The sequence below is a fragment of the Papio anubis genome, chromosome X (genome assembly GCF_008728515.1).
Source record: "Papio anubis isolate 15944 chromosome X, Panubis1.0, whole genome shotgun sequence".
Taxonomy (NCBI): domain Eukaryota; kingdom Metazoa; phylum Chordata; class Mammalia; order Primates; family Cercopithecidae; genus Papio; species Papio anubis.
Window position 1 is genome coordinate 55,226,449 of NC_044996.1, and position 19,178 is coordinate 55,245,626.

At 38.6% G+C, this 19,178-nt stretch overlaps 1 protein-coding gene across 2 annotated transcripts in view; it reads right to left on the reverse strand.

Annotated features, from left to right (window-relative positions):
* DIAPH2 (diaphanous related formin 2) overlaps positions 1 to 19,178 on the reverse strand; it is a 914,469-nt gene that overhangs the window by 105,218 nt on the left and 790,073 nt on the right. The window lies entirely within an intron of this gene.

Consider the following 19,178-nt stretch of genomic DNA (forward strand, 5'->3'; position numbering starts at 1 on the left):
CTAATTTAAAAATTCAGCAAAGTTGCACGATAAAAAATCAACATGCAAAAATCAATTGCATTTCTATATATTAACAATAAATTACTCAAAACAAAACTGAGAAAGCAATCCCATTTACATAGTATTACAAAGAATGAAATACTTAGGAATACATTTAACCAAGGAGGTGAAAGACTTGTACAGCGAAAACGACATAAAGTTGATGAAACAAATTAAAGACAACATATATAAATGAAAAGATATTCAGTGAAAGACTTAATATTGTTAAAATGTCCATACTACTTAACATAATCTATAGATTCAATGCAATCCCTTTAAATGTCCCAATGGCATTTTTCAGGGAAATAGAAAAACCCATCGTAAAATTCGTAACTACAAAAGACCATGAATAGCCAAAGAAATCTTGAGAAAGAAGAACATGGCTGGATTTGCCACACTTCCTTATTTCAAAATATATCACAAACTTTCAGCAATTAAAACAATATGGGACTGACAAAAAAACAGACACGTAGACCAAGGAAACAGAATAGAGAGCCTAGAAATAAATCCATGGATGTATGGTCAATTGATCTTTGTATGGGGTGCCAGGAACACACAATGAGAAAAGGAAAGTCTCTTCAACAAATGGTAGTGGGAAAATTGGATATGGACATACAAAAGAATGAAATTGGACCTTCATCCCACATTATATATAAGAATCAACTAAAAATGAGTTAAAGATTTAAAAATAAGACCTAAACCTACAAAACTCCTTGAAGAAAACAAAGGGGAAAAGCATCATGGTATTGGTCTGGGCAATGATTTCTTGAATATGACACCAAAAGCATAAGCAACAAAAGCAAAAACACAGTGAGATTACATAAAACTAAAGAGCTTCTATACAGCAAACAATCAAAATGAAAAGGCAATTTACAAAAATGTGAGAAAATATTTGCTAGCTGCATATCTGATAAAGGGCTATTATCCAAAATATATCAAAATACATAAGGAACTCAAATAACTCAAGATCAAAAAAAACAAAACAAAACAGCCGGGTGCGGTGGCTCATGCCTGTAATTTTAGTACTTTGGGAGGCCGAGGTGGGCAGATCACCTGAGGCTGGGAGGTCGAGACCAGCCTGACCAACACGCAGAAATCCCATCTCTACTAAAAATACAAAATTAGCTGGGTGTGGTCGCGCATGCCTGTAATCCCAGCTACTCGGGAGGCTGAGGCAGAAGAATCGCTTGAACCTGGGAGGCAGAGGTTGTGGTGAACGGACATTGTGCCATTGCACTCCAGCCTGGGTAACAAGGGCGAAACGCCATCTCAAACACAAAATAAAAAACAAAAAACTCTCAAATAGCCAGTTTAAAAAATAAGGAAAGGTTTCGAATAGACATTTCTCCAAAGTAGACATACAAATGGCCAACAGGTATGTGAAAAGATGCTCAACATCACTAATCAAGGAAATGCAAATCAAAAACTACAGTGAGATGTTACCTCACCCCAGTTAGGATGTCTACTATTTAACAACAACAACAACAACAACAAAAAGTAACAGGCATTGTTAAGGATGTGAAAAGGTAACAAGCACTGTTAAGGATGTGAAGAAATTGGAACCCTTATACAACTTATACAACTGTTAGTGGGAGTGTAAAATGATGCAGCCATTATGGAAAACAGTATGAAGCTTCCTCAAAAAATTAAAAACAGACTTACCAGATGATTCAGTAATCCCTCTTCTGGGCATATGTCCAAAAGAATTGAGGCCAGGCGCGGTGGCTCACACCTGTAATCCCAGCACTTTGGGAGGCCAAGGCAGGCAGATCACAAGGTCAGGAGATCGAGACCATCCTGGCTAACACGGTGAAACCCCGTCTCTACTAAAGATACAAAAAATTAGCTGGGTGTGGTGGCACGTGCCTGTAATCCCAGCTACTCAGGAGGCTGAGGCAGGAGAATTGCTTGAACCCAGGAGGTGGAGGTTACAGTGAGCCGAGATCGTGCCACTGCACTCCAGCGTGGGTGACAGAGCAAGACTCTCTCTCAAGAAAAAAAAAAAAAAAAAGAATTGAAAGCGGGATCTCAAAGAGATATCTGTACTCCCAAGTTCACTGCAGCATTATTCACAACAGCCAAGATAGGGAAAGAATCCAAATGTCCATCGATGAATGAATAGAGTAAATGGAGTAAATGTGGTATGTACATACAATGGAATATGATTCAGCCTTAAACAAAGAAATCCTGCCATATGTGACAACATGGTTGAACCTGGAGACATATGCTAAGTGAATTAAGACAGGCACAGAAAGACTCACACTGTGGGATTCCACGTTTATGAGCTATTTAAAATAGTCAAACTCATAGAAACAGAGTAGAATGGTGGTTGCCAGGGTCTGGGGAGAAGGAGGAGTGGGGAGTTGCTGTTCAACAGGTATAAAGTTTCATTTGTGCAAGATGAATGAATTCTAGAGATCTGTTGTATGGCATAGTGCCTATATTTAACAATATTTTATTGTGCACTTAAAGATTTGATAAGAGGGTAGATCTCTTGTTTTCCTCCTACAATCAAAAAACAAATACAGCCAAATTTTTAAAAAGGAAAAATAAACAACAGCTTGATGTTTCTGAGAGGTAAACAAGTGACTACCTCCTTGCACCGGGCTAGTAGGCATATATGTAGTATATGAATAGTCTGGGCTAAACAGTATGTGTAAATATATCACTAGCAATAAAATCAAGCTCTATGAGTAATTTTTAGTCCATGCTTAGAATGGCCACAGGTAGCACACCAGGAAATGGCTAGGAAGTGCTCCCACTGCCTAGGTAATTTTATGTCATTTGTAACACATATACTGTTTAGGTAACAGATAAACCCTAGGTTAGGTTTATCTTTCATTTCTTATATCTCTTTTTCTCTAGCACGAGAATCCAAAAAGGACTTAGAGAACACTGGTACAAAGAAGGATGTATCAAAAACAAATGTTACTCTTTTGGTCTAGAGGATAAGTTTAGGACACTAAAACCATAGGTGTGCTGGAAGTTCCGTAATTGACTTTCAAATGCTATTTTCCAGTAGTCAAAACTACTCATTTGCTTAAGTTAAGGAGTATATAACATTGCAATTGAATAATAATTGTGAAAGACATTGCCATTTCCATCAATATTTTTGTTTTAAATTACTCCAGGTATCTTGTGTATTTCTTTTCTTCTTCATTTTTTTTTTTTAAGAGAAGAAGCCCAGATTAAATACAGTTTATTTTTCTTGAAAAGAAATGCTGATCTCTATTCATAGCCTGTTAATAGCATTATTTCTTTTTTTTTTCTTTCGGTACACACAGAGGAAGGGAGGGGAGGGGTATAAGGGAAGGGAGTGTTATAAAGACTTTTTTGTAGAAGTGAGTTTTTTTGCACCTTCAATTACCTCATGGCAGGTGCAATGACCACGTTGTGCTCTCTTGAGGACAAAAGTGGCAATCTGTACTTACAAATACATGATCATATCAGTAAAAATGAGGCCATGCTGAAAATTTGCCCCGAGATGTTTAAAGGACACTGAGTTTTGACTCAAATTTACACATAAGTCAATGCCAAATGACAAATTTCAAGCTTCACAAGTTCAGACATTGATCAGGGAATTGGAGCTTCAAAGCCACAAAGCTGAAAGCTTTTGGACCAAGGAATATTCAACAAAAGCTGTGTAAAAATGCATCAATGCAGTTTGATCACCTCAAGCAAAAATCAGCAAGGCACAACAATGAAGAATTCAAATTTAATCTATCTTTTGGACTTCCTTGGAAAATGAGAATGCAATCACGGTCAAAAGTTGATAACATTTTCAAATGACTTTCCGTCCATTTGAATAGGTATGAAATAATACCATTTGTTTGTGCAGCATTTAGTTTACAAATCCTTCCTGGATACATTACCACATTTCTTTTCACTTCAAGGCTGTGAGGTGGGGCAAATATAATTATCCTCATTTTATAGATGGGGGCACTGAGGGTGAGAGGTTTGTCTGAAGTAACAGAGCTAGTAAGCTTTGGGATTCGATTTTTCTTTTTTTAATCTAGTGATCTTTTCTCTATTTTAGTCTATGAAGACAAAGAATCTGTTAGTTTAGACGTGGTATTATTTGATGAATTATCTTTGGGTGTGAGACAGGTGGGGCTACTAGTCACACTGTGAATTGCCTTTGGTATGTACAGTACCACATTGACATCCCAGGCATTTTTCCCTGTCATTCATCAAGTTCAGCACCTAAATGCTCTTTAATTACACATTCACCTGTGCATAATGTATATATCTAGTTATCTACATAGAGTTGGTATTAATAAGAATGTTCTGCTCTATGCCAGTAAGCACGTGCTACTACTTTAGTTTAAAATAGTTTTGTTTCCCCACTGGGTAAGATGAAGTGACAGGGATGATGTTTAATATTTTCTTTTTTTTTTTTTCTCGCTCTGTCACCAGGCTGGAGTGCAGTGGCACGATCTCGGCTCGCTGCAACCTCTGCCTCCCAGGTTCAAGCGATTCTCCTGCCTCAGCCTCCTGAGTAGCTGGGACTACAGGCACATGCCACCACGCCCGGCTAATTTATTGTATTTTTAGTAGAGATGGGGTTTCACCGTGTTAGCCAGGATGGTCTCGATCTCCTGACCTTGTGATCTGCCCGCCTCGGCCTCCCAAAGTGCTGCGCTTACAGGCATAAACCACCACGCCTGGCCTGATGTTTAATCTTATACATTCTTAAGACATGAAAAAGTACTCTCTATGTTAATATAAAATTGAAATAGAAACTATTCTTTACAGGGAGGCAGTATGAACAACCCATAGAAAAGAACCTATTTCTAAATCACAAAAGATAAACAATATCAATCATATTGACTATGTATTGATATTAGAATCAACAGCTACTGTGCTGTTTTATATTCATTATCTTATTTAATTCTCAGAACAACCCTAGCAGGTAGGCATTGTTACATACATTTCATGGATGAGGAAATTTAAGTTTTAGAAAGGATAGATAATTGGCCTAAGTTTATACAACTAGTAATGGTAAAAACGGAATTAGATTCACACGCAATTAAATATTGCTCTTTTTTTTTTTTTGAGACGAGTCTCGCTCTGTCACCCAGGCTAAGATGGTGTGGCCGGATCTCAGCTCACTGCAAGCTCCGGGCCCTGGTTCACGTATTCTCCTGCCTCTTAGCCTCCCAGCTGGGACTACAGGCGCTCACACCTCACTCGCCAAGTTTTTTGTATTTAGTGATGACCAGGTTTCTGCCTGTTAGCCAGGATGGTCTCGATCTCTGACCTAGCGGATCCTCTGCCTGCCTCCAGTGCTGGGATTACAGGCTTGGAGCCACTGCTACCGCCTATAAATATTGCTCTTTAATTATTATGTCTCTGGTATTCAAACTTCAGTAGTAAGTAGAAAAGTGATCTGAGCACTTGTTAAAATGTGAATTCCTGAGCACTATATACTGTGATTCAAGACCTGGGGTGGGGTCTGATAATCTAAATTTAAAAAGAATTTATGATTGATATATAGTAACTATATATATTTATGGGGTACAACGTGATGTTTTCATATAGGTATACATTGTATAATGAATTTTAGTAAGTTTCCCAGGTAATTCTCATGATTTTTTAAAAAGATTTTCAGAAATACTGTCATGCATTATACCAATAGCTAACACTGTTTCCTCCATATTAATTTTGTATGAATCTTTTAAAAATAAGTCATACATTTGAGGCCTTGGTTGTTGTTGTTGTTTTAACCCAGAAAGCTTAATGTCTCACTGTAGTTGAGAACCTTACCAGGAAAACAGAAATTGTGATGTGAAGGTATTGATATTTGCATGACAGCTGCTTATGTATGACACATTCAATGAGGCCAAACAACAGGCTTTCTCTGTAGGTATAAGTAGGGGCAGCTAGCTAGGTACGTAAATGAAGAAAGGAAAAATGAAGATAGAAGGGAGAGGGAAGAAAAGAGAGAAAGGCAGCAAAGTTAAAGGACTGGTCTACTTTTGAACACAAGTACATTTCTCTCAAAAGACAAACAGGTTCTGATTAAAATTTGTGTTTTGACAGCTATGTCTTTTATCTGGTTTGTTTAGGTTCTTAAATGGAATGACAGGGCACACAATCCAATTGGCAGTTGTGATTAAGAGGTCAGGCAGTGAATTCAGTACTTTAAAAAACTCTTTCTCTCTCTCTCTCTCTTTTGCCCCCTTCAACTGGCACTTTAGTCTCCTAACTTATTCATATCAGCAGGAAGCAATGGCTGAACACCAACCTCTATGCAAATCTAAGGACAAGCTTCATTATTACCTATTGCTTCAAGGAAATAAATTCAGTGATGTTTAGATAATCCAGGCACATATATAGCTTTTCAGTCTCAATTATTGTTTTCTTTTTCTCCTTCTGAACTATCAATCTAGTATGAAAAGCTTAAAAATTAAAAGGCTTTTTAGAAAAGAAATCACTTTTGTCTCTATATAAAAGAGCAAAAAAGGTACTCCCAAAGGACAGAGTCTGTTAAAAATCAGATTATTTCCACCACACTCCCCTATTATTCACTTGTCAGTAAAATATGTCCTCTCATTGTCTTGGTTTGAATGCCTATTTTTATCTGACTGGAGCTATATGGTCATTTTTGTATTTATTACTAAGTTCTTTAGGTTTCTACTCCCCCCACCCCAGAGCATGTTTTTCTGCTCTTAAAAACTGGGCCACATGCCTCTGAGGAGAAAGTAGTGCATTATTTCATTCCCACCTTTTCTTCTTTTTTGGCATCTCTGAGGCTGCTATGCCCAGAAGTGCTTCCACTCAAGCTGGACCATCAAATCAATTATCACAGCAGTCTGCTTTCTAAATATGAATGGCAATGAATGACAACAGGAAAGGCAAACTTTCAACTTTGATTTGTCATTGGTAATGCAAATCTTTTTTTTTTCTTTTTTTCCTTTTTGGTTCCCTCCTCTTTTCCTTTTCTATCTCTCTCAATTTCTCCCCGTCTCTCCCTCTCAATCTCTGTCCCTCATAGATGTTTGAGAGAGTCCAGCCATTTGGCCAAATTCTCCCCCCTGCTGTTGGCAGCTGCGTTGTATCAAATCTTCAAATGAAAGCTTCACCTTTGTGAGTCAAAGTCACAAGAGAAAAATGGTATGGGGAGCCATTATTGCTATAAAATCTCTTTCTGCTAACCTTTGAGCCTGATTATTCCTGCATCTGAAGAAGCACAACAATGTTGCATCCTTATTCATTTGGGCTGTTTAAAATTCTTGCCTGCTCCAGTATCTGAAGCTTCAATTGTTTTGTGCTTAATGTTGCTCATTTCATATCAAGTTCTTGGTTATGTGAAATACTTTAATTTTTAAAATGTTATTATATCCTAGCTGTTTAAAAAGATTGAGAATGCCATAAAGAGAGAGACTGGTTTAAGCAAACCATAACTAGCTTTCATAATGCTGTATGTGGTCATTAATCCATCACTTTTGTGAGGATGTCTGCAATTTCTAGTATACTTAGTGCTTTACGTTTCTTTTCTCAAGCTGACAGCAATTCTTTTCATTGGCCAAAGATGCCACACTTTTACCAGTTATATTTATAAATACTACTTTAAAAAATGAGTTCAAAGCAGTAACATCACTTGAAAATAGCAGGCAAGAGAATAAATTATGCCAACCACTGTTAACCAGAAATTCTGTGCCAGAGTCTTAAAATATATTGTCTTCATTTAGTCAAATAATGATGAGTTGTGGAAGGCTGTGCCTAGAGCCAATTTAACTGGTGAATTAAGGTGTCGGCTCTGTCAAAATTAGTCAACCATCATTGAAAAATACTCAACTACAAACTACTTTATGACATGCATACACTGTTTTTCATGGGGGTGGGGGCAGTAGGGAGTAGAGATACAAAAGAGCATGAATTATAATTCCTATTCTCTAGAATCTCATTGAGGAGATAATGACAAAGACTCTCTTCTTTGACCAAACTTGAGTCAGATTCTTCAGAGCTCCCTTTTTAACTAGACCCAAACTTAGGCTCTGTCCCTGGCTCATTTAGTCCTGTTTTAGCAAAAATACTACTGGGTTAGTTTAGTGCAGATCCCCCACCCTTGATATCTGATCAAATTCCTTATTCCCTACCCTGGATATCTTATCATCTTGGTCTGACTTCAGCAAGAATCCTGTCAAGTCAGTCTAGCTGGAATGCCCATAGGCCTGATGTTTCCTCTTAGTAATTTTCTATCAATCGCCCCACACCCTGGTTCATGGCTATAAATGTCCACTTGGTACTTCTTGTGTTTGGAGTTAAGCTTAATCTCACTACTGTACTACAAAATTCCACTGTAGTAGTCCCTCTGAATGAAGTCTGCCTTACCATCTTTAACAAGTGTCATAATAATTTTTTCTTTAACAATAAGACACACAGATGTAAAAACAAAACTATAATATAAGGTACTTTTTGCTAAGTGTCAACAGAACTACACAGAGAGTATAAGTTATGTAATTGCGGCAAGCAGATTACTTCGAAATGGGGGATTCGACGAAGCCTTGATGAGGTAGATGGGATCGGAGCTATGCATGGTGAAAGCCTGGGTGAAGTTTTCATGGGTAGAAAGAGAGAGGTTATTCCCAATGGGCAAGTAAACAGCTTAAATTGAGTTACACATTGTTTCTTTGGAAATATTATTTCTGAGCTCAAAATTCTTTAGCATCTAACTTTATAAATGGTTAACAAAAAAAGGACAAAAGAAACATGCATAAGGTAGAAGAGGGTAGTCAATAATGGACGACCATTCTAAGAAACAGTCTTTCTGCAGCTTACTCTTAGGCTTGTGGGTATGATATGCTGGGTCAAAGGTGACTCTCAAGGGATCAGTAATAATTATAACAAATGTGATCCTAATTCAGGCTGATCAGGGTTTGTATAAGATCGGTCCTGATCTCGTAAGGAATGGTGAGTTGCTCCAAAGATCTTAATGTTCTATTACTATCTAGATTCACATTTTATAAAATATGAAGACATCCTAGACTGAAAGTAGATGTCCTACAGTAGTTGCAAGCTATGACTGTTTCAGTTCAGAGCTGTATGTATTCTTTGGGGACTTTTCCTAGGCCAGTGTCCACATCTTCTGTATTAGTTTCCTAGGTCTGCCGTAATAAATTATGACAGACTGGGTGACTTACAACAACCGAAATGTATTCTCTTGCAGCTCTGGATACAAGAATTCTGAAGTTAGAGTACAGGCAGGGTTGGTTCTTTTGAAGGTTCCGATGGAGAATTTGTTGCACTTCTCTCTCCTAGCTTTTTACAGTAGCCATCAATCCTTGGGATTCCTTGGCAGCCACATCACTCCAATCTATGCTTCCACAGTTACGTGGCATTCTCCCTTTGTATCTTTGTGTTCCACATGGCCTACTTATAAGGACACCAGTCATTGGATTTAGGGTGCACCCTAATCCAGTATGACCATATATTAACTTGATTACATTTTCAAAGCCTCCAATCACAAACAAGGTCCTATTCACAAATACTGGGGATTAGGACTTAAACATACCTTTTTGGGTGACAATTCAACCCATAACTCTTTCATAGCCTATTATTAAAGTACTGTTTTCCTAAATGGGGTTACATAATTCCATCCCAATGATTCATTTCCCAGAATGTTTTTTTCCTTTTGAAACAAGCAAGTTCATACAATATCTACACCTAATAATCTGACTTTCAACTAAAATGGGATGTCTAATTTCTAATCGAGTTTAGTACATATTAGAGCTGTCTTCAAAATCTACTTCACATAGTGAAAGCAAGGTAGTACAGTCAAAGTTACATTAGGCCCTGTGGGGAGATTAAAAAAATGATAAAAAAAAAAATTGGCTCCTACTCTCATATAGTTTACAGCCTTGAGATTTCACAGCATAGAATGTTTGCAATGGAAGGGATCATAAAGATCATCTATTCTAAACCATTCATTTTACAGATGAGGCCTTTGAGGCCAGTGAGGTTAACTAATTTGCCCAGGGCTCACAAAGTTAATTGGGGAAATAGAACATGCAAGGGAAACAAATGAAGGGCACAATTTTAAAGAAATCCAGCTACTCTTCTGCTTTTGTGTATGAGGTACACAGTGAATGCTGATGATGTGACATAGAGATTAGATCGAAGTCTGGCAGTCAAGAGCAATTTCTGGAGTAGATGCCAAGGCTCTTCATCTCCTTTGCTGTCATCTCTGTAGCCTCTCAGAAAGCAAAATAACTTCCTGACCTGACCTTTCTTTTCCTGGGGCATGGGCTTAACTCAAGTTTCAGTTGTCTGGGGAAGCAACACCTTTAGAGTAGAAAGCACAAGGTTGTGCTGCTCTGCCTCTTGTAATTCTCTGATGAAGATAAACTAATGGTGGAGAAGTAGCCCTCAGGGTGGGTGGGGTCTGGAAGAAAGGATTCAGGAGTTATAGATTTGCTATAGATAAGAGAACTGTGATGCACAGTTCACTCTTTCCGGTTTCAAAAAGGAAATATGTAGTATAACCGATTTTGAAGGGGAAAAAAGGGTAAATTGCCTACTTCAAAGACAACCAATTGCTGGAATAGCTTTCAAGTCAGTTTGTAAGTCAAAGCTCTTCTTTCCTTTCTCCTTTCACAGAAAATGTTTGATATATCGAAAAAATAAAAAATAAAACACAAAAAACAAACAAACAAAAAAACCAAAAAACTACCATTAATGGAATTAAAAACAACCAACCACTGGAGTTAAAGAACAATGAGGTACCATGGCCTTCTATCATAACCTAACTAAAGATTTCATAGAACAACAAAGAAACTGAAAAAAAGGGTAAGAAATTATAGGAAGAAACCAAGACTTTGCATATCTGTTTATTTTTCAACTGGCATTGAATCGTCATCAACTGAGCCTACTTTCTCTGAATTAATGGAACTAACATTTAATCTGACTTGCCTAATATGGGGATAGGCTTACTTCTTTCTTATAAAGTGTACAAGATTTAAAATTAAAGTAGAAAAGCATCACTTTCCAAGCCTACTATTTTGGGATGCAGTGAACAATTAACTATGTTTCTACCAATTTATTCAAAATTTCATTCAAAATATTCTTTACATAATTACATTTCTTAGAGCTAACTGTTTAAGAACTGCAATTTCAAATTAGGTGATTTCAAGTACACCTAGATGTGAATTAACACAAATTTTAGCATCATCAGCTTGAAAACAGAGCTTCAAAGAAACCAAGTAACATGTTATAGATTAACATAAACAAATTTACATAATCAGAGATTCAAAGACATAGTAGAATGTCACATGTTCTTTGGAGTTTTGAAAAAGAATAAAATTTGACACATAATGCATTATAAGGATCACCTCCGCGGATGTCTAAGTATGGAATAGAATTTTTGGCTTTACTAGCAAGAAGAATTACAAATTGAATGTGTTGAGTGTATGCATATCACGCTTCTATGGGGATGATTACACAATTGTGACAATAGCAAAAAACTAACTCTCATGAAATGATCCTCCTTATAAGAAACTTACAATGCAAGCTAACTTTGGAAAACTCCGCAAATGAATTAGTAACTAGAAGAGTCACTCTTCCACTTATTACTGACTTATGCCTAGAGAGCTGAGTTTTTTGTCATTTATGATACGGCTGAGAAGAAGAGCTCTTTAGTGTTTTTTTCATTAGAAACTTCATGAAGATCTGTAATTGGACAAGTACCCATTACCTAGGCATTAAATCTAAATTCTTTAGTAGTCCCCACACTTTACTTCATTAGTCAAACACACACACACAAATCAATGCAAGATTTCAATAAGAAATTTATAGGGAAATATAATTTCACATGATAGTTCGTCTCACTATACTTCAATTTAGTAATTATTTGATTTACCTTCTGAAAAATGTAGAGCTGATTCACGTGTATAACTTTTTCTAATACAATAGGCTATTTAAACTAAAAAGGATATGTGTCTGTGTATATATGTATACACACACACACACACACATATATTTTTTTAGACGGAGTCTTGCTCTGTTACCCAGGTTGGAGTGCAATGGCACAGTCTCGGCTCACTGCAACCCCTGCCTCCCAGGTTCAAGTGATTCTCCTGCCTCAGCCTCCAGAGTAGCTGGGATTACAGGCATGTGCCATCATGCCCAGCTAATTTTGTATTTTTAGTACAGACGGGTTTCACCATGTTGGTCAGGCTGGTCTCGAATTCCTGATCTCAGGTGATCCACCCGCCTTGGCCTCCTAAAGTGCTGGGATTACAGGTGTGAGTCACAGCACCCGGCCTATATATATTTTTTGAGACAGAGTCTCACTCTGTTGCCCAGGCTGGAGTGCACTTGCACTATCTGTGCTCACTGTAACCTCCACCTCCCAGGTTCAAGCAATTCTCCCTGCCTCAGCCTCCCGAGTAGATGGGATTACAGGGGCCAGCTACCATGTCTGGCCGATTTTTGTATAATTAGTAGAGATGGGGTTTCACCACGTTGGCCAGGCTGGTCTTGAACTCCTGACTTCAGGCAATCTGCCCACCTTGGCCTCCCAAAGTGCTGGGATTATAGGGGTAAGCCACTGTACCCGGCCATAAAAAGGATATGTGTGTGTATGTGTGTGTGTATATATATATGATTTTTTTTTTTTTTTTTTTTTTTGAGACAGAATTCTGCTCTTGTTGCCCAGACTGGAGTGCAATGGCGTAATCTCGGCTCACCATAACCTCCAACTCCCGGCTTCAAGTGATTCTCCTACCTCAGCCTCCTGAGTAGCTGGGATTACAGGCACATGCCACCGCACCCAGCTAATTTTGTATTTTTTTAAGTAGAGATGGGGTTTCTGCATGTTGGTCAGGCTGGTCTCGAACTCCCTACCTCGGCCTCCCAAAGTGCTGGGATTACAGGCGTGAGCCACCGTGCCCGGCCATGTATATTTTTTAAAGCAGTATTACTCATTCAATTGAAAAAATTAATTCTACAGCTCTGGCTTTTTGAAGCCTTGTTTCATACTACAAGTTCTATACAAAAGCACTGTTCACTGTTTAAGCTCTTAAATATTGGTTACATTTCAGGATTTCAGTCCTCAGACCAGAAGACATGATTTAATTAAGATTAGGCAAGATGCAGACATGTATTGTACACAACGGTGGCAGAAAGGACCTTTAGAGTGCCTCTACCTTTGCTATTTTGCTAACATAGGCCCAAGTGAACTTCACTCATTTTTTTATGCAAATCCTTGGCTGGGGAGTGGCTTAAGTGTAAACTTACACTTTCCACCACTAATGTGTTAAGCCACGACTTCTCTTAGCTCCATGTGGAAGGCACAGCTATAATTTATAACCAAATCAAAACACCATAGTCAATTATGGGTATATATTTCATGACTTTAACTAAAATGTGAACATTACTTTTCCAATCTTCATGTTACTGTGATGTGACTTATCTTTAAATAGACTCAAATTAATGAGAAAATATGGACATTTCACTTAGAATGAAAGACTCAGATGATAGGAAATTTGTCTCAAATGTTAATATTAATGTGTTGGATTCTAACAACACAAAGCTGCAATTAAACTAAATTTTACATATAATATGATGCACGTATGTAGATTTCTAATGTTTTCCTGATGACTCAAGTAGAGTGCTTTATTTTTAAAAAAACTGGTTATGTTGTTCACTTCAGGTTTACAATATTAATGCTATTTTGTGATCAGTTTGGTAAGCCCTACAATATTTCCCAAAATGACTTATAGATGCAACAATGACAACTATTTTACTTAGCTAACATGATAATTAGAACCTAAACTTGCATTTCAGGTTGCCATATCACCTATACAGAACTGACAACAAGCTATTTTCTTGGCAAATACCTGATTGATGGTTCATTCTTAGCATGCTTGGAGAAACACATTAATAAGATAACCCATGTCTTTTTTCACTCTATAATATCTACAGATGATCTCTATTTCAGATGACTCTAAGTAGCTAAACACGAAGAAAAAAGAACACCTTTCTGGCTCATTAAGGCAATTGCTCAAGCTGTCATTAGAATTATCTCTCTGAAAATGCAGTACAGGATGCAGCAGGCCTTGTCTGCTGCAGAAACTAATGGCACAGAGCTACCTTTTGACAGCAGGACTAAATTTACATACTTTACATATTCAGTGAGTAAAGGAATAATTTACAATAATCAAATATGCTATGTTTGGGGTATTTTCCCCTCATTTGAAATACACCTGTCTACTTTGTAAGCCTAGTCATCGACAACCGCATAGGAAATGAATTAATTGAGCCAAAGCAAAAAGAGGCCTTTTTTACTTATTTAACCCTACCCATTTTCTATAGGGCAATTGTAAATTACGCCTCAGAAGATAAATAGCAAGTCATGCCTGAAAAGATGAGATGCTCTGGTTTTCATCCTCAGACCTGCTAGGCTGACTACCTGTCAGATAAGGCAGCAGCCAGGATTATGCCTTGAAAAGCTGACAAACCAAGATTTTTATCATTAAATCAAACCTGCTGGGTTTAAACTCTGTGAACTTCAATTATCTCATATTTAATTAGAAGAACTAGATTAAACCAAAAGTGGAGGGTGGGGGGAGGTCCTGGCAAAGGAGAATCAAGGAGTTATGGGGGATGAGGAGACTTCATATCCACAAATCAGATTTCTCATTTCTAATAAAGGAAGGTTTACATTTAGAGGAGATTCAAGGAATCACTGGGCTGCACAATACTAGAAGTTATCTAGTCCATTCCAGAATGATAATCATCTACCCTGTTCTTTATTATTATTATTATTATTATTTTTTGAGATGGAGTCATGCTCCGTCACTCAGGCTGGAGTGCGGTGGCGCGATCTCTGCTCACTGCAACCTCTGCCTCCCGGGTTCAAGCGATTCTCCTGTCTCAGCCTCTCGAGTAGCTGGGATTACAGGCACCCACCACCATGCCCGGTTAATTTTTTGTATTTTTAGTAGAGACAGGGTTTCACCATGTCAGCCAGGCTGGTCTCGAACCCCTCACCTCAGTGATCCACCCGCCTCGGCCTCCCAAAGTGCTGGGATTACAGGTATGAGCCACTGCGCCTGGCCTTACCCTGTTCTTTAAAATCTCTGCAGGAAGAGGTTCTGCATATTTGAAAAGGTTTAAAACTAATAAGGGCACTAAAAGTCAGTTTACCAGACAATCAGAAAATGAAAATTTTTATACTTCAACAACTAAAAGATAAAAATAATCTGCGCTCCAGAGGTTGCTTTTATTACTATTTTTCTTTATGTAAGGCATAATTAACAGTACTTGCAGAGTATCTTGTTTCATAACAGAATAGGGTCCTAAGACAATGAATTATTTAACCAGTAAGTATTCATTGATGATCTACTCCAGCAGTTGGCAAACCTTCTCTGTAAAGGGTCAGCTAGTAAATATTTTAGGCTTTGTGGACCACAGTCTCTGTCACAATTGCCCAACTCTACTGCTGTAGCCCAAAAGCAGGCACAAATAATATGTAAATGAATAAATGTGGCTATGTTGCAAAAAAATGTATTTATGGAAAGTTGAATTTCATATAATTTTCATGTCACAAAATGTTGTTTTTCTTGTGGTTTTTGAGACAGTCCCTCTGTCACCCAGGCTGGAGTGCAGTGGCAAGATCTCTGTTCGCTGCAACCTCTGCCTCCTGGGTTCAAGCGATTCTCCTGCCTCAGCCTCCCGAGTAGCTGGGACTATAGGCACCAGTTACCACGCCCAGCTAATTTTTGTACTTTTAGTACAGACGGGTTTCACCACGTTGGCCAGGCTGGTCTCGAACTTCTGACCTCAAGTGATCCACCTACCTTGGCCTCCCAAAGTGTTGGGATTACAGGCGTGAGCCACCACGTCCAGCCCTTATGATTGTTTTCTCACCATTTAAAATCATAAGAAATATTCTTGTCGGGCGCGGTGGCTTACGCCTGTAATCCCAGCACTTTGGGAGGCCAAGGTGGGCAGATCACGAGGTCAGGAGTTTGAGACCAGCCTCAACAACCTGGTGAAACCCCGTCTCAGTAGCATGTGCCTGTAATCCCAGCTACTCAGCAGGCTGAGGCAGGATAATCACTTGACTCCAGAAGGCAGAGGTTGCAGTGAGCCAAGATTACGCCATTGCATTCCAGCCTGGGCGATACAGCGAGACTCCATCTCAAAAATAAATAAATAGATTAAAAAAAAAAAAAAAAGAAAGAAAGAACTATTATTAGGTTTTGGATTGGATTTGGCTTATAGGCCATAGTTTGTTATCCCATGGTCTCTTCTACACTTAAGTCACCATGAAGGGGAGAGAAAATGATACAACACATGGCCACTTTTCTTTTCTTTTTTTTTTTTTTTGAGACGGAGTCTCGCTCTGTCACCCAGGCTGGAGTGCAGTAGCGCGAACTTGGCTCACTGCAAGCTCCGCCTCCCAGGTTCACGCCATTCTCCTGCCTCAGCCTCCCGAGTAGCTGGGACTACAGGCGCCCACCATCACACCCGGCTAATTTTTATTTTTTATTTATTTTTTATTTTTTAGCAGAGACGGGGTTTCACCGTGTTAGCCAGGATGGTCTCGATCTCCTCACTTCATGATCTACCCGCCTCGGTCTCCCAAAGTGCTGGGATTACAGGCGTGAGCCACTGCGCCCGGCCTACATGGCCACTTTCCATAATGGTTGGGAAAACAAGACAGAAATATTTTTTAAATTGGCAAATAATATAAAGCTGCACATAATAAAGGGCTAAAGTGTGTGGGGATCCCACAGGCTAAAAGAGTCAAGGCATGAGGAGGACATGACTCTATGAGAGCTAGAATAGTCAGAACAGGACGCATGTAGCAACTAGTTGTACCACGAAGAACTAGGTGGACTTATATAAGTGGAGAAAAGAAGGAAAGAGCACTCCAGGTGAGAGAAATAACATAAACCAGGATAGAGAAATGTGAATTAGCAGGTTGCATTTGAGGGAATGTAGGAGAAAGGCCTGTCTAAGCAGAATCAATTGGAGAAATTATTTCAGTCACTCAATAGATAACTATTGATCACTCCTGTGTGTCAAGCATTTTGCTAAACATTAGAGATACTGTGATGAGTAAGGCACAATCCTTGCCCTCCAATTGCTCATGGTCTTGTTAGAAGGACAAACAAGCAAGCAATTATAATACAGGATAAGATGCTTACACTGAGGTGTAAAACTCCCTGGAAATAACTATGGCAATTTAAAAAATTATGTCAATTCTTAACACTCCATTCATTTGCATTTAAGGTAGAGATCTGTGATTTAAACCATAAAGGGAATCCAAATGCAAAATAAAAATCCCTGTGTGACCCACACAAGGCCTGATTATTTAAATATTCAAACATAACTGCCTTTCCTAGAGAAACAGCAAAATCACATAAACTTCCTATAAGTGATTTTAGGAAACCCTTTGAAGATTATAATTTTAAAAGGGATTATTATTTTAATAGCTTGATTCACTGCAACTGGGCATTATGTCATTGGTCCTAACAATGCACATACACGTATCTGTAAACCTTTTCAGCAATGAGGTAAATTACTGTGGAAAAGCCTAAAAGTGTTTTTTCACCAGAGATCTTTAAGAAGAGGATTTATATCTACCTGCATGAGATGGCTCAGGATCAATAATGCCTAGAGCATAGCATGAATTTTCAACTTTTTGATTTGAAATCTCTTAAAAGCATTCCATGGAATATTTCTACAAATTATATCACTCATTCTTTAAAAATGTAGTAGTGTTACCACACTTACTTGAGGTAAGAACTAAAAATTCAGCTACGAGTGTTTAGAGCACCATGACCAAAGAAAATCGGAAGGAAATCATAAATCTTTTGCATGAGCCCCTAAGGAAAAGGCAACATTGTAAGGAAATAGCATGCAGTATGGAATTAGACAAACTGGTGTTCAGATTCTGATTCAGCCATTCACCAGCTATGACCTTGGCCAAACTACTTAACTTCTCTAATCTTCCATTCCTTCCCCTGTAAATTTGGGAAAAGAAAAGCTAATGCTCAGGAATGTTGTGAAGATGCAATGAGATGGTGTATATATGACACCTAGAACAGCGCCAAGCAAATAATAGGTACTCAAGAAATGTTAAAGTCCTCCATTTTTTCTGTATTTTTCTTTCTTTCTTTCTTTCTTTTTTTGAGACAGAGTTTCACTCTTGTTGCCCAGTCTGGAGTGCAACGGCGCCATCTTGGCTCACTGCAACCTCCACCTCCCAGGTTCAAGTAATTCTCCTGCCTCAGCCTCTCAAGTAGCTGGGATTACAGGTGCACCACCATGCCCGGCTAATTTTTTGTATTTTTAGTAGAGATGGGGTTTCACCATGTTGGCCAGGCTGGTCTCGAACTCCTGACCTCAGGTGATCCACCCGCCTTGGCCTCCCAAACTGTTGGGATTACAGGCGTGAGCCACCATGCCCAGCCCATTCTTTCTTCATTGCCAGTTTCAACTCAACATTTTTAGGCAATGACCCCAAGCAACAGGCACAAAGATGTCATTTGCGTGGTAAGTGAGCATAAAAGAGAGAACAGGCCTACCTATGTATAACCTTTCTTCTGTGGTTATTGTGGGCAGCATGTTGTGGGTAGTGCGACTTAACAACCAACTCTGCTATAGAAGGCACCTCTTGAACCTCCCCTTCCTCCTGAATCCAAATATGCATCTGCATTCTCCACTTTCACTGTTTCCTTTTAATGTTCTCTCAGCCATGGACCTCTCCTCAAAAGCCAGGGTCCTTGGTGAGCAGAATAAATAAATGGTGAGAAAGACCAGAGGAAAATATAATTTTCCTAGCGATACCTCCATTTTCTACAATAGTTAAGAAATATTATTTGCTTTTTCTCAGTTCATTTCCAAACTAATTCTCACACCCTTGGAATGCTCTAATACCAATACTGCCACTTGCGAAGAGTATGTCATTCGGGCTCCTCTATACGGCATTAAGATGAGGCTTCCTCAGTAAATAATATATGTGGAAGCTTCTCTGAGCTAGAACAAGCATACCTCTTTTGTGCATAGCAACTCCCATGACCTAGAAGTGCTTCCTGCAGTTATGTTCCTAAGCTGAATATTTCACATGCTTTGGAGCTGAGAGCCAAGAGCCCCGTCTCTTGCATGGTTGTTTTTATTTTTAT